The sequence below is a fragment of the Pteropus medius genome, unplaced genomic scaffold (genome assembly GCF_902729225.1).
Source record: "Pteropus medius unplaced genomic scaffold, Ma_sr-lr_union100, whole genome shotgun sequence".
NCBI lineage: Eukaryota > Metazoa > Chordata > Mammalia > Chiroptera > Pteropodidae > Pteropus > Pteropus medius.
This window is the reverse complement of record NW_024340692.1, coordinates 4,230,849-4,253,978: the sequence shown is the minus strand read 5'-3', so window position 1 is coordinate 4,253,978 and position 23,130 is coordinate 4,230,849. Positions and strand designations below refer to the sequence as shown.

At 32.6% G+C, this 23,130-nt stretch overlaps 1 protein-coding gene across 9 annotated transcripts in view; it reads left to right on the top strand.

Moving 5' to 3' along the window:
* CCDC171 (coiled-coil domain containing 171) overlaps nt 1-23,130 on the top strand; it is a 265,767-nt gene that overhangs the window by 151,820 nt on the left and 90,817 nt on the right. The window lies entirely within an intron of this gene.

The window sequence follows — 23,130 nt, the reverse complement described above, 5'->3', positions numbered from 1 at the left end:
TTGAATTTGAGATGGTTATAAATTTGAGTAAGGAAATGTATAGTTGATAGTTGTAAAGTGTTGTCAAAGATTTAAGAAATAGATGAAATATCTTGAAGACGTGAAAGAAAGAGCAAATATAGGAAAGATCTATTTGAAAGGCAATAAGAAAAAGAGATATAGAAAAACAGGACCTAGAAAAAACTTTTTTTTATTATTAAGTTTATTGGGGCAACTGGTTAATACAATTATATAATATTCAGTTGTACATTATCATATGACATCTGTATATTCTTTCCTATGTTTACCACCCAAAGTCCAGTTTCCTTCAGCTACCATATATTTGATCTCCTTTACCCACTTCTCCCTCCCCCAATCCCCTATTTTTGACCCCCTTTACCCCTTCTACCTACTCCCTGCTGCCCCACCCCACTAGTAACCACTACTCTATAGTCCTCTGGTAACCACTAGTCTATAGTCCATGTCCATGAGTCTCTGTTTGTTTGTCCTGTTTATTTGTTGCTTTTAGGTTTATATCGCACATATAAGTGATATCATGTGATTTTCAACTTTTTCGGTCTGGCTTATTTCGCTTAGCATGATTATCTCAAGGTCCATCCATGTTGTTGCAAATGGCAGTATTTCATCTCTTCTTGTGGCTGAGTAATATTCCATTGTGTATATGTACCACAGCTTCTTTAGCCAGTCATCTATTATAGGACACTTTGGTTGTTTCCATGTCCTGGCCACTGTGAATACTGCTGCTATGAACATCGGTGTGCAAATATCTTTTGGATATGGGTTTTCAAGTCATTCGGGTAAATACCCAGTAGAGGGATTGCTGGATCATATAGAAGATCAATTCTTAGTTTTTTGAGGAAACTCCATACTGTTTTCCATAGTGGTTGTACCAATTTGCAGTCCCACAAACAGTGTATGAGGGTTCCTTTTTCTCTGCATCCTCTCCAACATTTGTTATTACTTGTCCTGTTGATTATAGTTATTCTAACAGGTGTGAGATGGTATCTCATTGTGGTTTTGATTTGTATTTCCCTAATAGCTAGCGATGTTGAGCATCTTCTCATATAGTTGTTGGCCATTTGTATGTCCTCTAGGGAGAAGTGTCTGTTCAGGTCCTCTGCCCATTTTTGATTGGATCATTTGTTTTTTTTTTTGTTGTTGTTACTGAGTCATATGACTTCTTTGTATATTTTTAATATTAGGCCCTTATCAGAGGCGTTGCTTGCAAATACATTTTCCCATTTGGATGGTTCTCTCTTTACCTTGTTGACGATTTCTTTTGCTGAGCAGAAACTTTTTAGTTTGATATAGTCCCATTCATTTATTTTAGCTTTTACTTCCCTTGCTTTTGAGGTCAAATTCATAAAATCCTCTTTAAGTCCACGGTCCTTGAGTTTAGTTCCTATGTTTTCTTCTATGCATTTTATTATTTGAGGTCTTAAATTTAGGTCCTTAATCCATTTTGAGTTAATTTTGGTATGTGGTGATAGACAACAGTCTCATTTATTCTTTTGAAGGTGGCTTTCCGGTTTTCCCAGCACTATTTATTGAAGAGGCTTTCTTTTCTCCACTGTATATTTTTGGCTTTGTTGTCAAAAATTATTTGACCATATAAATATGGGTTTACTTCTGGACTCTCGATTCTGTTCCACTGGTTCGTGTGTCTGTTTTGCTGCCAATATCATGCTGTTTTGATTACTGTTGTTTTGTAGTATAATTTGAAGTCGGGCAGCATGATGCCTCCAGCCTCGTTCTTTTTTCTCAGGATGACTTGAAAATTTGGCAATTCGGGGTCTTTTGTGCTTCCATACAAATCTGATGGTTTTTTGTTCTGTTTCTTTAAAAAATGCCGATGGGATTTTGATGGGGATTGCATTAAATCTGTATAATGCTTTAGGTAATATGGTCATTTTAACTATGTTGATTCTTCCAATCCAAGAACACGGAATATCTTTCCATTTCTTTGTATCTTCTTTTAATAGGGTCTTTTAGTTTTCATTATATAGGTCCTTCACTCATTTCGTTAAATTTATTCCTAGGTATTTTATTCTTTTTGTTGCAATTGCAAAAGAAATTATTTTTCCCAGTTCTTTTTCTGACACTTTGTTATTAGAGTACAGGAAAGCTATGGATTTTTGAACGTTGATTTTATATCCAGAGACTTTACTGTATTTGCTTATTGTTTCTAGTAGTGTTCTTGTGGAGTCTTTAAGGTTTTCTATATAGAGAATCATGTCATCTGCAAAGAGTGACAGTTTGACTTCTTCATTTCCTATTTGTATGCCTTTTATATCTTTCTCCTGCACTGCTAGGACCTGATTGCACTGCTAGGACCTCCAATGTTATATTGAATAACAATGGCGATAGTGGACACCCTTGCCTTATTCCTGATCTTAGAGGGAAGGTTTTTAGTTTTTCATCATTAAGTATAAAATTGGCTGAGGGTTTGTCAGATGACCTTTATTACGTTAAGGTAGTTTCCTTCTATACCTATTTTGTTAAGTGTTTCGATCTTGTCGAAGGCTTTTTCTGCATCTATTGATAAGATCATACAATTCTTATTTTTTAATTTGTTTATGTGGTATATCACATTAATCGTTTTGCGTATGTTGAACCATCCCTGTGCCCCTGGGATGAAGCCCACTCGATCATTGTGTATAATCTTTTTAATATGTTGCTATATTTGGTTTGCTAATATCTTATTTAGGATTTTTGCATCTGTGTTCATGAGAGTAATTTTCTCTTTTGTGTGTTATCCTTACCAGGTTTTGATATCAGAGTAGTATTGGCCTCATAAAATGAGTTGGGAAATATTGCCTCCTCTTCAGTTTTTTTGGAAGAGTTTGAGGAGAATAGGTATTAAATCTTCTTTGAATGTTTGGTAGAATTCACTGATGAAGCTATGTGGTCTTTGAATTTTACTTTTTGGTAGATTTTTGATGATTGTTTCAATTTCCATACTGCTGATCGGTCTATTTAGATTTTCCAGTTCTTCTTGATTCAGTCTAGGAAGATTGTATTTTTCTAAGTACTGATCCATTTCTTCTTGGTTATTAAATTTGATGTTATACTTTTTCATGGTATTCTTTTCATACTTTTTCATAGTATTCTTGTATGATCCTTTGTATTTCTGTGATGTCAGTTGTAATTTCCTCTCTTTCATCCCTGATTTTGTTTATTTGTGTCCTTTCTCTTTTTTCTTTAGTAAGTCTAGCCAGGGGCTTGTCAATTTTATTCACTTTCTCAAATAACCAGCTTGTTGCGTTTATTTTTCCTATTTTTTGTTTTCAATTTCATTTATTTCTGCTTTGATTTTGATTCTTTCCTTCTGCTGATTTTAGGCTTCATTTGTTCTTCCTTTTCTAAATTTTAAGATGAAGCATTAGGTTGTTTATTTGGGCTCATTCTTGTTTTCGGAGATAGGCCTGTAATAATATGAACTTTTCTCTTATGACCGTTTTTGCCGTGTCCCAAAAGTTTTGATATGTTATAGTATCATTATCATTTGTTTCTATATGTCTCTTGATTTCTCTTTTTATTTCTTCTCTGACCCAGTTATTCTTCAGTAGCACATTGTTTAATCTCCATGTATTTGTGGTTCTTCCTGATTTCTCTCTGCAGTTGATCTCTAGTTTCAAAGCGTTATGATCAGAGAATATGGTTGGTATGATTTCAACCCTCTTATATTTGTTGAGGCTATTTCTGTGTCCCAGTATATAGTCGATTCATGAGAATGTTCCATGTGCACTAGAGAAGAAAGCAGCTTTTTTGGGATGGAAGGTTTTGTAAATGTCAATTATGTCCAGTTGGTCTAATGTATCATTTAAGGATGTTATTTCCTTATTGATTTTCTGTTTGGATGATCAGTAAATATCTGACAGTGGGGTATTTAGGTCCCCTACTACGATAGTGTTTTGATCTGTTTCTCCCTTTAGTTGTGTTAGTAATTGCTTTGCATATTTTGGGGCTACCTGACTGGGAGCATAGATATTAAGAAGTGTTATGCTTCTTGGTGCATGATTCCCTTTATCATTATAAAGTGTCCTTCAGTATCTTTCTTTACCTTTTTGATTTTGAAGTCTATTTCGTCTGATATTAGTACCACTACTCTCGCTTTTCTCTGAATGCCGTTTGCTTGAAATATCATTTTCTACCCTTTCACTTTGAGTCTATATTTGTCTTTGGAACTAAGATGTATCTTTTGGAGGCAGCATATGATTGGGTTTTGTTTAGTGATCCATTCTGCAGCTCTGCCTTTTTATTGGTGAGTTCAGTCCATTTACATTTAGGGTGATTATTGAAATATGAAGTCTTCTTATAGCCATTTTATCTTTTGCTTTCTGGTAGCTCGGTGTTTCCATTGCTTCCTTGTCCTTGTGTTTCTGTTTTCTTTATTTTGGTTGGCTTTTGTGGGTTTTCCCTCTGGTTCTTTTTGTTCTATGTTATATACTTCAGTTCTGAATCTTTGGTGTGCGGTTATCATTATGAATATGTAAAGGATAGTTATATATATACAGTCGCCCATTTTCTTCCGCACATGCGTTATTTTCATTTCCCTTTGTGAATTTGGATCTTTGAATCCTCTCCTTTTCAGTCATTGTTATCTCAATTTGTCCCTATGTATGCTGAGCATTCATTACTATCTTGGTATAGCAATTCTCTTATTATTATTTAAGCTTATAATGCCCTGTTCTTAGTGAGAGTTGCACTTCTCTGCTTCTATTTGCCTGATAGTCACTTTACTCCTAATTATGTCTTTTTTTTTTTTTTTTTTTTTGTCGCTTTTGTTTTAGGTGAGCTGATCCCTTTCAGTATATCCTGTAGTGCAGGGCTCGTAGTGGAGAATTCCCTCAATTTTTGTATGTCCGGAAAGGTCTTAATTTCTCCTTCATATCTAAAGGCGAGCTTAGCTGGATACATTATTCTAGGCTGGTAGTTCCTTTCACTTAATAGTTTAAATATTTGATTCCATTCCTTTATGGCTTGTAAGGTCTGTGCTGAGAAGTCTGAGGATAATCTAATGGGTTTTCCTTTATACGTTACCGTTTTCTTCTCCCTGGCTGCCCTGAAAATTTTGTCTTTGTCGTTGATTTTTGATAATTTTAATACGATGTGTCTTGCTGAAGGCCTCTTTGGGTTGAGGTAATTGAGTGTTCTGTTGACTTCTTGAATTCCAAGCTCTGGCTCAATCCTTAGATTTGGGAAATTCTTGTCCACTATTTGTCTAAAAATGCTTTCTAGTCCCTGCTCCTTTTTTTCTTGCCTTCGATGATGCCCATTATTCTTATATTTCCTCTCCTGATGTTATCAGCTAGTTCTTGAATTTCTCTTTCATTATTTTTCATTCTTCGGTTTCTCTCTCCTTCCTTCTGATTTATTTCTAGATTTCTGTCTTCCATATCACTGATCTTTTCCTCCATTTGGTTGACTCTATTTCCCAAGCTTGCTATTTTATTTTTCAACTCTTGCCATGTATTTTTTTTTATCTTCAGAAGTTCTATGTGGTTCTTTTTGAGAGTTTCATTCTCTTTGCTCTGCTCATCTAGCTGTTTTTGCAATATCTGAAATTGTTAACATGAGTTATTTGGGAACTCACTAAGTTTTTCAGTAGTACCATCCTGAATTCTCTATCATTTGAGTTTCATATTTCTATGTCTACGCTTAGACATATTTTCTGGAGATTTTCTCTTTTTTTTTCTGAGATGCCTTGTCACCTTGGTTGTTCATGGTGTTTAATGGACTGTTTCTCTGCCTGGGCATTAATGAAAGTGTATTCTGCTTTTTTTTTTTTTCCCCAGAAAGAATATTTATTATATAAGGATTTCTCTTTAGCCCATTGCAAAGAAGGCACTTTTCTTTTGGTTTCCAGTAGATGTCATCTAAGCCCCTTGGATCCCTGCTTCATATAAAGCCTTAAAAATGCCTTTTTATTTTCTGATAGATATTTAATCATGCTCACTACTCTCAGTTTCAGTCCCTGTCAGTGTTAGCAATAGTTTTGATAGCGTTTGCTCAGATTCCCTTGGTGCTTTGCAGTGTTTGGTCTCGAAGGGTATAGGTGGAGAGGCCCTCTGATTTGGGGTTTGGGGGCTGCCACTCAGCCTCGGTTTTGCTATTGCGGCCAGTAAAAATCAACTGTTGTTTTTCTGTCAGGCACTTCTCTGCTTTCTGGCCTGATGACTGGGCCCTGCTGCCAGCCGGCCACGGAGAGCTCACAACTTTCCCAGGCAGGGCTGTTCAGGGAACTTGCAGCTCTTTCTCTCCCTCCCCCTCCTCCTACAGGTAGCTCCGGCAGCTACGAGAGGCAGCTTCTTTATTTCTCCTAGTCCACTGCCTGACACCCAGGGTTCTGACCTGGGGTAGCTCTTATGCGCAGATCCCACACTCAGACATGGTAGTGTGCTGTTTGGGTGTTTTTTGTTGAGTTTTAGATGTTCAGCTTATTGTCGTTTCAAGGGGAGAGATCTGGGGACTTATCTCACTCCACCATTTTTCCTCCTGTCTCTGAAATTCTTAATTTTTAAATATGGAGACTGAACAAATATTATAAAATCTAATTTAAATTAAAAAAAAAAAAAGAAAATATGTTCAGTGATGTCAGATGCCCAGAAATATTATGTAGTAAGTTTGAATCTATGTTGAAAGTTTGTTTAAAATATATCTGCATATGCTTAGATTTGTATGCAGAAACTCTTTACAAGAAGATTTATTCAACAAATACAACATACAAAATAGAGAGGACCATCATAGAGGTAGAGGATACTACAGAAGCCTGAATGGTATTATTTGTGAAAATTGTATGTTTTCAGAGAGTTGTAAGTTTTATATTAAAACTATTTTTCTCTGTAACATTATTTTGCTCTTTTCTGAAGACAGGTTGTAAAATTAGTCTTTTGATTTGAAAAATAATCACTGGGGTTTGTGCATCCTTAGTTTATAAGCGTGCTTCTTGATTGGCATTTGGAAGAGGCTGGAAACTGGACACTGGCAGATTGGGTCCTGCCTCTGTTAGGAGAATGGTGGAACCAGAGGCCACATTTCACATGGCAAAGAAGAGTAAGCATTTAGTTCGTTTATTAAGTGGTTACTGTGTCTGGCTCTCTGGTGGATACTTGAAAGGTATCATCACATTCAATCTTCACAACAACCTGTAATATAGGCAGCATAATTTTTTTTGTTTAATAGATTAGGAAAATAAGGCTCAGGAATATTTGTTTGACCAAGTTTCCTCAGCAAGTATTAAAGTAGGAATTTGTATTTAGATTTGTTGGCTCTAAAATTCCTACTCTTTTATTATATATAGTGTATGAATGGGGAATGAAAGTAGTTGATATAGATTTTTACTTTTTTTTTTTTGGAAATTAACAAGGACAGGAAGAAAATATGATAGATGATAACCTGAAAGAAGACTGTGGTCAAGTGAAGTTTAAAGAAATTAGGACTTCCTAAGTATACCTGAATTAAAAGCCATGATTCTGAATCATAAAAATGAGAGAGAATACGAAGAAACAAAAGAAGAGAGATGAAAGATCTGAAGATGTGGGATTGGATAAACAGGGAACCATGAAAGTTACTAATTTCAAGGTCTAGAACATCTAAAATTCAAATTGCTATGAATCTGCTTGCCATATATTTTCTCTCTTACTGACAAGACTGCAAAGCTTGCTATGCAGGAGGTTCATGTTATGTATGTTAAAAGTGTCTATAAAATGTATATAAGAACCATGTTAAAACTATATGTAAGAACTATGTGTGATAATGGTAGCTTCAAAAGAAGCTCACTACTGAATTAAGTGAGATTGGGGAAGTCTGTGGAGATTGTTAAGAATAAATTTACCTGTCATCTTTGGTAGAAGAGTTGGTGTTCCTGTAGACTTGTTGAGATTTGACTAGGTCCATGGTCCTCAAGCAGTGATAAAATTGATGTACTCAGAAAATTCCTTGTTGGAGTGCTGTTTGGGTCAATTTTTATATTTTCATAAGTGAGTAAGGCATTAAGTGAATATCTAGTTTAAACTAAATATCCTCATAAGAAAATGTTTTTATTGTTGTTTGTTTCTATGGTGGTGAAATGTTCTCAGAAGTAAGACATGAAAGGTCCATCAGATCTAGATGACCTATTAAGATTTTCTTTAGCTTTAAATGTTTCACATATGCTATAACCAGATGGTACATAAACAAACTCTCGTATTAAATTCATATATTCTCTAGTGACAGAAGAAAGCAGTTATATTTATTTTATAAGTATCTGCTGTACTATCGTTACTGTTTATTAGAAGGAAAGCATATTAAAAAAGAGATTTCCCCTAAACAAAACAAAGCAACCCCAAAACAACTGCCTGGTCTTTTCAAGCATTTCTGATGATAATAAAGTCCATAATAATAGGAAGTATAGGCATTAAGAATTAGATATTCTTATTTAATGCAATGCTGTTTCTCATGTTATACCATGCACCCAAAGTTTTTGACCATAAATAAAAAACTTTTTGTTTCTGAAATATCGATTCTCTACTTATTAATGGGAATAGAAAATTAAGCCATTGGATATTGAAGGGCAATCGAGAACCTATTGGTATTGTGTAGTTTTACAGTTCTATAGAGATAGATTTCAAACACTGTTTAAGAATTGCGTACAATGTTAAATATTTAGAAATTGTACATAGAGATCTTCTTGAAGAATTTCTTTAAAAGTTGAGTGATTAATTACATTATAAATGGATTCCTTTCAGCCATTAAGCAATTTTGGCTCTTTCTCCCTCTTCTTAAAGCCATAACTCAATTTTTATGATTACAAAACTGTACTTTGCAGGTACTTTTTAAAAATGTTAGTAACTCTAAAGATCAAATGAAAATGAAATCAGACGTTATTAGCTCATGAAAAAAAGAGAGCTACACTGGGAACTTTTTTTTTAGTGTGTAGGAATTAAAACCACACTTGACACTTTCTTAATCTTCTATTTCTATTAATTTATGAAACCTGGAACTGGAGGCTTAATGGTATTACTTCTATATTGTAATTATACTAATAAACATCTTTGTCCATGACCTTGGAATTTATAGTGCAGCTGGAAAGATTTATTGACTTATGCTTTGGAAGAAAAATGGGATTATTGCATAAGTAGATTGCATGTTAAGCACATGTACTTGCATACCATTTATTCCAGTTAGTTTGGGCTGTAACTTGTTTTTAGATTTTCTTTCAAAAATAGAGAAGTTTCTTGTTAAATCCAGATTCCTGAGAGATCTTTGTTATATTATTGAGTCAAGTACAAAGTAACTACTTTACCTTGAAATGTCCAAAAGGAATCAATAGGCCTACAAAACTGCCTTTTAAAAAATGTTCGAAATCATATTTTTTCCTGATAGTCTGAATATCAATATGACTTTTTGGGGTTTCTTTCTTTTTCTGGTTTTGTTACAGTATTAAAGTCCCTTATAGTTAGAGGGTGTTTGGATATTTGGTTTTGATTTTTTTTTTTTTTTGTCCCCTGCTCAGGCCTCCTATTTGTTTTTCTTGCTTTTTGTAAAGCATTACCTCTTACATGGAATTTTCTTTAGGCTGCCTTTACTTTTTGCCTTAATCAGCTTTCCCCATGATCTCTCTTTCCTTTTCACTAAAGTTTAAGTCTGTAAAGATACTTAATTTTTAAACTTTTGGGTGTAAAACATCATAGGCCAAGTAAGTCTGCAGTGGGCTTCTCAGCGGTATGCAAGTCAGAGCTTTCTCCTCTGATTGGACCTTATCCAGCCATGGCTGGCATTTGATCTCTTGGTACTCCATGCTTAAATGAAGCTGTGTTTTAGTCTGAAATACACATTTCAGTCTGAAAACAAAATTTCAAGTATATGTAAACTATTTGGAATTTTGTAAATGATATTCATTTACGTTATGCCACATAAAATATAGAATGACTAAAGCTGGTTTTTGCAATTGTTAAATGTGAGTCTTTAGTTTCTGTGATTAATTGAATTGATAATATGCTAAAATACTTTATGTAATATAAATGTGCAATTTTATAATCTGATGACTTGTATTTTTCAGAAGAGGTTCTCTGTAATCTTGTAACCTTCCATTGTGGACTGTGGCTTCAGGGACTGTGAAAATTTTGTTAACCTTTGTCCTTGTATTAGATATTATTTTCTCAGTACTCTAAGTAATTTGAAGATAATATTTCATCTAATCTTTAAAATAATTTTTGAGATAAATATTATTAATCCTAATTTGCAAATGAGGACACCAAAGCACAGAGAATTTAACTTGCCCTAGGTCACAGTGCTGGTAATTGGTGGAACTAGGGACTGAACTCAGAGATATTTATTGATGATGATAATAGTAAGACTCTATTAGAAAAATTATTTCCTTTGAAGGCACTTTCAAAAATGACCCAGAGTGAATACTTTAATTATAAACAGTCCATAGATAACTATGAATTAATTACAAACAGTACATAGATAACTATGAAAATACTTTTATTTGTTGTTTCAATGGGTCTATTTTTAAATTAGTAAATAGTACATTATAATGTAAAGGGCTAATCAAAATTTATTTACTCTTTGAATATATTTGTTTTAGTTTTCATTAATGTGAGACAGTGATGGTTTTGTTTCAGAACTATTTAATTTAGCTGAACAATTATAGTAACCAACTTTAGAATATTACATTTGTAATGGAGTGAGCATAAATATAAATGTCTCAGACTTTGGAGGTAATTATCTAATTACATGTTTATATTTCTGACATGATTAAGTAGCAATGTTAAAGTCATTTTAAAGGTGATTTTACTCCTATGTGGGGATATGTATTCTAAATCCTTATACCATTCTGTTTATAGGAAACATTTAATTAACATGCTCAAATTTTATTTGGAAGTTTTGTATTATTTCATTGTTATATCACTAACAACATGTTATTTCAGAAAACAAGTGTTTACTAATCTTGAAAATTTTATTTTAGTATTTTTACAATTAAAAGATTACCTAATGAATGACTTTGTAGTGCTTTGTTCTTATGGAATGCGGGCAAGTGTTTACTATGTTTTAATTAAAAAAAATAAGTTAGTATTAACCTCTGTAAAATTAGAATGCCTGAAACTGTAAGGGGTAAAATGTATTTTTAGTTTTGCCTTCTGATAGCAAAAACCTGGCTAACTTCCAAAATGTAGTTAGGGAGGTATTTGTATTCTACCAGGATTATTGTTAAGAGTACCAACAAGAAAATCGCTGTGATGGATGAAACAGGAAACACCTTTATAGTGCTTTTATCTTATTTCAGGACTAAAGTCAGAGTATCAAAGCAGACCAAAATCATCAAGAGTGCGTCTGTGATGGAAATAGAATTCATCTGTTTTTCTGATCTGAGTCCTGTGACACAGAACAGACATAGAGTCCTTGTGGAATTTAGAAAATCATTTGTCTGTAAAGAATGTGGATTTAGGGCTTCTCTGCTGTATCATGGTTAAAAGTCTTAAAAAGAGGCAACTTTAATTATGGAGAAGGTTTGTCAAAACCCCCTGAATCAGATAGATATTATTTGGATATGACAATTAACATAAGAAGTACTAAAGCCCTTACTGCTTATTCTATGGAAAGGAAACAAATCATTGAAACCTCTTTCCCAAGGAGTTTGATAAATGATAGTGATTAAATGCATATTACATATATATGTGTATTTGTGTGCATCTGTATATTTACATATACAGATGTACATAATATATATTTTTTGCCATTTGATAAGAGGTTATATAGCTGATTAATTTCCTACCCTTGTTTAGTAGGTCATAGTTAACAAATCAATTTTAGTTACTATTATGATATCCCGTATATAATTTAAACTAAGATTTTGTGATGAAAGTTGATGTTATGAAAATTAGATCAATTGCAATTTTTGGTTACATAAAGTTTATACATGTTTTATTGAAAATAATGGAAAAATATTAAAAAGAAAAAAGAATATTTCTGTTGCATTTTAGTGTATACTTTAAAAAATTTTAAATGCATACATTTATATATTTACTTGCATATTAGTAATGTATATATCACATGTATTTAAACGTATAGTATGTATCATGTTTTACAATGTTATAGTAGTCCTTTTTAAAACTTAGAAATATATCACTGCTATTTTTAAGTGTCAATGAAAGTTATTTATTTTTAAGAAGGAAAAGAAAAAGAACAAAGTTTTGCCTTGACATATTTTTTCCTCATTAGAGTGGAAAATATTAAATTCAAATATGCATACACTAAATATAAGTTAGGGAAGGTTTTGGAAGAAAACGTTTTTTTATGAATTACAGCAGTACAGATGAATTTATTATAATTTTTGGTGTGCATATTCAATATTTTTCTGTAAGATAGTAATATGCATTTATCATATCTTTATACTGATAATCAAATGACTTGCCATGGTTTTTAATATTTAATTAAAATTAATTTCTTCTGCTGATGATCCAATATTAAATCAGGGTAGAAATTGATTTTCTTAAGTATCCATTGATGATTTCATGGCTGTATACATTTTAGAGTACATTGCCATATGTGGGAACAGAACTTTATCAGTCAGGATACCCTGTGTAATGTTACAGTAACAAATGACTCCAACAATTTCAGTGTCCTTACAATAAGTGACTTCTCACATGTTATACATTCCCATCAGGGATCAGCTGTGCTTCTGCTTTATGGTTCCTCACCCTATGAGTAAAGCTTATAGCATAGCACTGTTGGTTTCACAGTATAGATCTTTATAGGACATTGCTTGTCTTCTGTCTGCCATGAAGCGACATTATTTTACTGCCCACATTTAACTGGCCAAAGAAAGTAACTTAGGTACTTTCAGATATGACAGGATAGGATCATATAATCTTTCCGGAAGAGGCACTACCAGTTTACATGGTCAAGATAGTTATCAGTGGGATGGGAGAGTATACTTTCTCCTCAGGGACGTGGAAAATCACACAATCCAGTACAATAACTAACTTCGTTTTTACTTTATAAAGTACAGAAAAGATGAAGAATCTGTTTTCTAGTTAGCCATATTGACTGGATTTGGTATAACTTTACATTTTAACATTTGTTGTTTTTATTCCTAGTTTGTTAGGAGGGCTGAAAAGAGGGAGCCATATGTCTAGTTGGCACTTTTCTCTCTTGCTCTAGAGTATTTCTTAGTATAAAAATAAATAAAAATATTATTCAGTGTATTGTGTTTTTTAAAAAAAATAAACTCAAATGTTCTAGGTTATGTAGACCCCGTTAACCACATTCCCTAAAGCATTTTCTAGGCTCTAGAAGCCATATGCCTGACATTTCAAGGAGTTACCACTAGATGGTGATCTCGTTCATTTAGAAGGATTGAACAGCTGTGTTTTTCTTCAGGCGAATGGGTTGGTTACGGAAGGTGTCAGGAATGTAAACCATACTAATTTTATGGGAAGCTCTCTTTATAATCAATATATATTGAAAATGTATATATACATGTATACATACACACTCATACACACTTCCTCACACAGGAAAATTCCATTTAAAGCAAAGCTGTAAAATGTTTTGCTATATTGTTACGTCCTCAGAACATACACACATACACGTGTATATATATATATATGTGTGTGTGCATGTGTGTGTGTGTGTGTGTGTGTGTATATATATATATACACATATATACATAAATATATTTATATATTTACATATTTACCCCCTGACTCCCAAACTGTTACAACCCAAACACAGACCAAGGTATTCCTGAGCACATTTTCTCAAGAAATTACACTGAGACTTGGGTCCATCTCTTTGCTCTTTTATAACACATTGTTCGAATTTGCTAACTTGCTGAAACTGTGGTTATTTTAGATGTGAGTCTTTGTCTTTATTTTAACACCTTCTGTATTACTCAGCTTCAGTCTCTATATAATTAATAGGAGTGAAGAGGGATTAAAAGCTATATGTTTCACTCAGATACATTAAAAATAATGATTCAGTTATCACATAACCCTTTTAGTTATTCAGAAACTTCACTTAATGGTTATTGCTACTGGTAACTTTTTTCTACCTTTTTTTCTTAAAAATAACTCAACATGATAACCAATTTGTTATTGGTAAAATGTAAAAAGAACTTTTTAAAACTCTAGACCAAATAATGTAGTTTTCCTCAGAAAACAATAGCTAAGTTCAATTGTTAATTAACTTTTTGATGCTCCTAAAATATATTCTTTTCATCATGTATTTCTTCTGTGACTCAGAGTTTGTGGCTCTGTCATATGATTCAAATAACTTGTAGGAATTCATGTAGTTATTAGTAGAGATAGAAAATATATGGCTAGGATACTGCATTTATATGAAGTAAATGTTTAATATATACTCTCTGCTTAAGCATTATAAAAGTGAATTTGATATAATACTCTTTTACATACTAAGGAAAACTGTTATAAGCCAGTTCTTTTTTACAATGATTTTTAATTTAGTATATCACTGGATCTTTATACTCAAAGATGAAATCTTATTAAATCTTCATTAGAGTCCAACTGAAGATGTAAACGAGCTGTTGCAGAATGGCCAGAGTGATCTCTTGTATTTATTTTATTTTGGCAGCTATAGTTTGTATACATGATCCCGGAGACAGAGATCAGAGAATGCTGCTCCATGGCCGGGAATCCTTCAGCAGCTTCCCATGGCTCTCTATGACAATTTACTTGCCAAATACTGAGCCATAGAGCCCTTCTCTGAACAAAATCTTATACAAAAGTTCATAGAAAACATTAAAGCAAATTCTGGTTGAAAGAAGGGTGGGGGTTGGAGGCCCACTAAGATATCTTGATGCAACTCTCTGTGGAACGCTATATACACATCATTTACAAGATTAAAAATCTAATTTTCTGACTGTATATGGTCTCTGTACCTTTCTAGTCTTTTCTCCTGTCATTCTCAGTAGCAGCTTTCCTTCAGCCGTACCTAATCTGGACTTCTCTGAACATGCCATTTCATTCTGCTAAGAATGCTCAACACTGACCATTTAGCTTTAGTACCAGCTGCTTTTTAAACTTCTTTTCATCTTTCTAGATAGGAATTCATTTCTAGGAGGAGTATATTTTTTTATTTGTTTATCTACATGTCAGACTGCCCCGTTTTGAACTGTCTGTATGTAATCTTAGGCAAGTTACTAGAACTTTGCTTCAGTTTCCTCATTTATCATATGGGAATAATAGTATTACTTACCTCATAGAGTTGTTATGAGAACTAATTGTGTTAATGTCTGGCCTAAAATGAATATTTAGGAAGTGCTAGTTATTATTATTTATGGCTTTGACATTGATAAGCATGTAATGTATGTTAAATGAACAAATTAGACTCACATCCTATGTTGAGGTTAGTTAGGTTTTAACATCAGCACATAAAGCCACAAAAATATCTTTAGGAATTTCTTAGGGAAATGTAACGGGATATTTGAAATTATTAGTGAAAAATAATTAAGCCATTTTGTTTTGTTTTGTTTTGTTTTTTAGCGCTTTCAGTCTTCCCAATTCAATAAACTGTTTACATTTGTTTTTATTCCCTTAAAAAGTCCCTGAAGGGGGGAGATACATTAGAGATGACATATTCTAAAGAAACCCAAAACAGCCAGATTTTCTTGCATGTTGGGATATGTTGTCATTTCTTTGGTTGGGTACTAGTGCAGAGGTCGGTTTCATTCAGGACCAAGTTGAATGAAAATACATTTTTTTTTTTTTAATACAAGAGAATAAGGGTTTAGATTTAGAAGACTTGGGTTCACATTTTCACATTTAGTATTTACATGACCTTAGGAACATTACTTCTCTGAGTTTTAGTTTCCTTGCATGTATTAGGAATGCCAATGCAGTTTACCTCACTGGGCTATGAATATAACTATAAAATGCTTGTGTGATGATGATGAGGAGTATGGTTTAGTTGTCACTCAAGCTATTCTCTGCCCCCAGGGTTTGGGAGAAATAAATTATAATAGCAAACATTTATTGAGCACTTATAGTATGATAGGCATTGTTCAAGAACAGGCCTAGTAGTGCCTTCATACAAAGATGGAATGCTCCAGATAGTGAAAATTAACAAACGTTTGCTATTCAGAATTTTTTCCTTCATGCATATACTGCTAAACTTAAGATGGAAATCAGTGTTAAAATACTTAATACACAAAAATTCATCCAATGAATAAATTTTTAAGGAAAAATACCACTTCGTTTTGTTTATATTTTAGTCTAAAAGAACCTGTTAATTTTTCTAATTTAAATTTGACCTTCAAATTCTCTTAAATAATTGAGTTTTACTCAGCTGATACTTGATTTACTATCATTAATATTATTTAATATATGACATATTCAAGATAGTCATTTAAATTCTATAGTACAATGAAATTTTAATGTGAGTGTGTTTTAATTATTATATAGGGTTATGTACCCTATTATTTAGTTACATCACGAAAAGAATTCTTGAAATTGAAAAATTCTTTCGAATCATTTATTTTTTTATAAAATGTCAAGAATCCAACTATATGAAGCTCTTTATAAATTATTCATATTTTTCAAATTCTTAGTTGTTTTAGGTAGTTCTCAAATGATTTTAAAACAACATTTAATTCTAAATATATTTGTACAACCTAACTCATAGTTTCACTTATTTAAATTATTGCCAAGGAATTCAGCAAATTTTTGGATCTTCACATAGCTAGGATTTTCAACTGTGTGAAGTTTTTGGAATCTGCTGAGTAGTCTGTAGCTGATAAGGTCCAACAGAAGAATCTTTGTGTATTTTATCCCCTTGTATTTCTTAGATATTCACTGAGAGAACTTAGAAGTCAGATAAGGGCTGATTTTATTATGATGGTTGTTATCTGCAGCTAGTTCCTGTCTCCTAAGCTCTGTAGGACAGTTCAATGCAATTTGTTTTATACTCTGAGAAAACATTACTACCACATTACTGCTTACATGTCATGTGTCACAATAAATGTAGCAACCGCTTGTCTATTCTGTACTTTTCTGGATGCATTTTCTAGTTGAGAGGGCTCTTATGATTCTCTTTATTATCCTCCTTTTTGTCATTTAGAATATGTTTTTAACTATTTCTCTCTCGCTTTACCTCATTATTATCTAACACTTTTAGTCTACCAGAGTTTTGTAGTATATATGTAAGGCTTAGAGCAAATAGCATTCAATATATTTTAAGTACTTTTATGAGATTCTTTTTCTTTGAATTATATTTTCCTATTGATCACTTTCAGTTAGTTTACTGGGGAGGATTAACTTTTTCCTTTTATACTGATGGAATTTAAGAGGACATTTTTAAAGGAACATGTGAGAATGTGATACCAATAATCATAAGGGATTTTACAATAAAACCTTACAGCATATTTTGAAATTTTAAAAGTGAATTTTCATTGCTCATTTGTACCATTTTTTTATAATCACCTACCATAAGGCCTGTTTATAAAAGTAACTTATTTTAACCTTGTTTTTATTTCCTTTTATCTTTTTTCAAGTATGATAGAAATAGTTATTTTTTTAAAAATATGTTTATACATACATGTATATAAATGATGATGTAAAAATAATATGGAAACGTAAGTGGCCACATGTTGGTAGAGATTTAAAGAAGACCATGTGATGACATTATATGTAGAAGTGTAAGTATCGCATTATGTATAGTAAATCTATGTAGCCTCTTACAGTTTATAGGACACTTCCACATCTGTTGTCTTACCAGACATGTGAGTTCTTACTAGGATTGTTCAACCCCAAAAGCGGTTAAGTTATTTGATCTTCAGCTTCAGTTTATAAATATGTCACCTATCTTCTGCATAGGATTATTATTGGAAAATAATAAAAGATAGTGTCCCTAAGGATGCAGAACTTTGAAAGGTTGAAAATCTATTCCTTTAGTAATTTTACCACATACCAGCACCTTTTACTGTTCTATATTTATTGTAAATTCTCTAGTTGCTTCTCTCACAGATTTTCAAGCTTTATTGTAAACTATTCTTTAGTTTCATCCCTAACTTGTGTACTCGGTTGTAAACTTGGTAGTTGTATCATTTTAACTTTATACTTTCTTTGGCAATCTGCATAGTTTGACCCACCCAGCAGCTACTCAATTCTTGATTAGTATAATTTTTTAGCTGTCACATTATAATAGTAGGGCCGAAGACAATGCTATTCCCTTTTCCAGCATTAGTTTTAGTTCCCTGAGATGTTTTACAGTTTATCACAATCTAGGAATGTTATTTCAAAACTTAGACAGCAGTAAATTAAAAAAAAAATGTTGTAGATATTTTTTTCCCCTGACCTAGGAAATGTAGCTTAGTTCTTTATAACATGTGTGTTGTCTTTCCTTTCATTTTGTATGACTAACTTTTATACCAAATTGAATAAGCCATTAGCTTTTAGTCTGTAGGAATGTGGATCCATAGATATTTCCCAGTAGACAAAAGAAAATCTATAAAAGTGACATCCCCTAGTGCTCGGTCTTCCTGGCTGGCCTAATGGTCTAAAGCACCACGACTCTGTACCCCTGTGAGAAGGAACTATGTTGGATGCTTCCCTTAACATCTGGAAATATTAACTGAGGAGTCGTGCACAGTTTCCAGGTAACTTTAACTTATGTACTATTTACATTTATTAATCAAATATTCTGATTCAGGGAATTCATGTTACAAATTTATATTTTTGAAATTATAAACTTCTTATATGTATGTATATATATATATATCATATGTAGTTTAAAATTAGAGTTTGCTGAAATGAGACATACTGTATTTAGGTAACCATGTTATTTTGTTAAGTTTCGCTTTTTTTTTTTAAAGAAAGAACTGTTCAAAACAGATCTCCACTGGTGGTGGTTATACAACTCTGTAAATATACTAAACCCCACTGAATTGTACTGTTTAAAAGGGTGGATTATGTGCTATGTAAATCAGAGCTCAAGAAAACTGTTATTTGAAAAAGTTTCCACTACATAGAATATTTTCATAGGTGCAAACTAATAGAATTTCAATTTATATTTATAATTTATTAAAAAATTCTTAGTCTTAGTAAACATTTAGAGCTTTAGAAATATGAAATTACGTGTGACTTAAAAAGTTTTTTTGTTCAGTAGTAATACATGTTGATTATAGAAACTTCGGAAACTTTGGATAAGAAAAAAGACACTTAAAAATGTGTGGGTCTTTAAATATTCATATCTACTATGTATTCTATATCTAAGCTTTCCCTGTACTTAACTACAGTTATGTACCACATAATGATGTTTTAGTCAACAATAGACCTCATATACGATGGTGGTCCCATAGATTATAATGGAGCTGAAAATCTTTTATCGCTTAATGACGTTTATCGCCTAGTGATGTAGCCATCATGATGTTGTAGTGTAACACATTACTCATGCATTTGTGGTGATGCTGGTGTAAACAAACCTACTGTGTTTCCAGTCACATAAAAGTATAGCACATACAAATATGTATAGTACACAATATTTTATAACGATAATAAACTACGTCACTGGGTTATACATTTATGATATACTATACTATACTTTAAAAAAAATTTATTTTATTATTAGTTTCAGGTATAAAGTACATTGGTTAGACATTTATATAGTTTATAAATGATCCCCCTAAATATGATACTATACTTTTTATCATTATTTTAGAAGGACTCTTTCTACTTATAAAAAAAAGTGCTGTTAAATAGTATGCCATATTTCGCAGTCAGCAGCCTCACATATCAAGTGTTTACCGAGTCTCTTGATCACATCATTTTCTCTTGTGCTTGATTTAATCTTGCGTTGTTTTATAAGTTTAGTGTAGCCTAAGTGTACAGTGTTTATAAAGTCTACAGTATTGTACAGTAATGTCTGGGCTGTCACATTTACTCACCACTCACGCACTGATTCCCCTAGAGCAACTTTTAGCCCTTTGAGTTCCATTCATGGCAAATACTCTTTGCAGGCGTGCCATTTTTTATCTTTTATACTGTATTTCACTGTACTTTTTCTACTTTTAGATGTGTTTAGATACACAAATACCTACCATTGTGTTACAAATGTCTACAATATTCAGTACAGTAACATGCTGTATAGTTTTGTAGCCTAGGAGCAATAGGCTACATAATATAGCCTACGTATGTAGTAGTTTATGCCATCTAGGTTTGTGTAAGTATACTGCATGATGTTTGCACAACAACAAAACCACCCAACAATGCATTTCTCAGTATATATCCCTGTTGTTAAGCAGTGCACGACTATCCTTCCTTGGTGTCCATCCATCTGGCAGCTTTCCTTAGTAATAAATAGCTTTTCAAGACCATCTGAGGAAAACAATTAGGTGTGAAACTATATTCTTGTAAGAATAGTTTACTGAAAGCTTTTGCTTTTTTGTCCTGGACTGTGAGAGGTGTACATGAAGGTGAGCAATAATATCACTATCTAAAAAGAAATACAATAAATATATTGCAGAATAACTTTTAAAATACAGTTAGTTTAGGATTTTGTTGTAAAAATTTGCTTTAGAACATTTTGGATTTAAAGTGAAAACTCAGAATCTTTGATAAATAATTAATATTGTGAAATTGGTTCTTGTATAGCTGGACTATTTCTCTATCTTTTTAAAAACTCTTGTTATCATATTTAGCATTAATTTTCTAAAATTGTTCACAACAGTTTAAAGATAATTGCAGTATCAGGCTTTGAATTTTTTTTTTTTTGGTAAATATTAAGACCTGAGTACAAAATGAGGGCTGTATTGTGGATTAAGTGAAATATCTCAAGGCTGTGCTGTTCTGATAACTGAACCTGAAGTGACCTTTCTCAGACACAATTACAGAGCTGTATGTTTTTCCTTTAATTTCATCAGGGGTTTAATTAGTATACAAATAAAACTTCCCTTATCTTCCTTTCTACCTAATTGGCTTGTCTTCGCTTATATATGAAGTATGTGAAAGTGGGCTGTAATTAGGGTGACCGTGTTAACCTTTTTTCCTCAAATGTACTGTTGCCTAAAGGCCTCAAGGCCTAAAAACAGTGCTTTGGATTATTGCTTTGCAATCACTATGGCTGTCCCATAGGTTTTCTCATGAGCAGAAGGGCTTTGGGTGCTGCAGGTTCCCACTGCTTAACAGGATCTTCATTCTTCTCCCCACTAAATGTTTATTGATTATCTTGCTGTTCCAGGCTCAGCCTCCAACAACTTAATATCAGGTGACAGTCAAGAGAGTTCTCCAAGTAATTAGAGTTGAGCATTGGGGGAACAATTAGGAGCAGAGTTATTAAACTTGATTTATCCTATTCTCTCCTGAACAGTTTCTTGGATATCAGAACATCACACTTTCACAATCTACCCTGGTTGAGAAATTAGTGGCTAACCTGCTGCTTATCATTGTTGCCTTGCTGCCTGGAGGCACACCCTCTTGGTTTCAGTCATTCAGTCAGAAATATTAGAGTCCGTAAAGTTTATCATGGGTTTTAATTAGATAAATCGAAATAGGAGAAAAGAAAAGCTGAACTTAAAATTTTATATATATAACATATATTATATATGATATAGGTACATATGTATAACACATATATATACACACACACATATAAATATATTTTTCTTTCCTGAAAGCTCAGTGTTAAGATTTTAAAGATAAGTATATGTCAACAAAAACAAAAAATGTGAATATTAGGGAAAAGACATATTATTGGATCACTTTTATGTCTTGGTGTTTTTTGCATATCTCCATGGACCCACTGATGGATATAGGTTCCATTGTGATGTCCCTCAACTCCTGAAAATGAGAATTCTGTGTCTATAAGTTATAGAACTATGATTAAAAAAAACCTGTATTATCTCTTCATTTTTACACTATAGAAGTATGATCTATATCACTTTGCTTATACTACTTTTTGTTCATTTTCTGTAATTTCAGTCTTAGAATAGATGATTCAGTTACACCTCTGAAATAGTGTAAGCTATAGAAGAGATTGGTGGCTCCCTGCCATTGCCCCTGAAAGATGAAAATGAAAGATGTAGACATATAGTAGAAATTTTAATTTTATGAGTTATATCTTCAAAGGATATCGTAGAATTGCTGAAAAGTCAAGTGTGGTTTTATAATGATTCCAAGGTCATGGGTTCACTCAGATTGGACAAGTGAGCTTCAGTCTGTACAAGGCTAGGGATGATATCCTGAATACTCCTCATAATTATCCACTTCTAGTCATAAGAATTACTGAGTAAGAAAATTTGAATGGATTGGCACAAATCTATTATTTCTGTTGGAAAAGAATTCAAGCTTTATGTGTAACTGTTGGTGGATCATTAGTTTTATCTTCATACCTGAAAAATAGCATTTTTTTATTACCTGAAAGGTGTCAGAAATACTGGATAAAAAAAGACTCAAATATGGATTTCATTTTTTTAAATGCTTTTAAATATCTTAACATTGGCACAAAATAAGTAGGTTTACCACGGCTTTTAAAATCTGTTCTTTGTTATCTTTTTGAAGTTGGTTTGAATCAGTGACTATTTCCATAGTTAGATGTTCTTAAAGATCTGTTAATACTAAAGATTTAAAATAAAATATAATATCTGACAAGTAGCTTTTTTTTAACTTGCTTATTTTTAACTTGACCATTTAAAAAGTGAAATATTGAATTTAAAACCTTAACATTTTAAAATACCTGATTTGACTGATGATTGCTTTCAATTCACTAACATTTAGAATGAATTGCTTTAGCTCCATGCAGGCAGCTTGATTTTTTTATGCTACCCATTGTGAATGCATTAAAAGAATATTATTAGAAGAATTTTAAACATGAAATTATCACATTTTGGTTATTCTTTACTGGATATTTGAAGTGCAGTTGTGGACAGTAATGAGTCGCTAAACTCTGAGCAAGTAGAAAAAATATGTATGCAATCAATTATTCAGCTCACTGTCCAACAAATTTAAATGAAAAACTGATAAGCTTATATTCTGGAAATGTCATAGGCAAAGGAATGAAAAGAGTTTTAGTGCTAAGAGATACTCTGACCCCCCATACTGTTTTACATCCTAGAATTTTAAATGAGGTCTGGAAAATTCTCCTTTAAATTGTGAGTTTCTGATTTTAAGACTTTTAGCCTTAAAGTTCCAA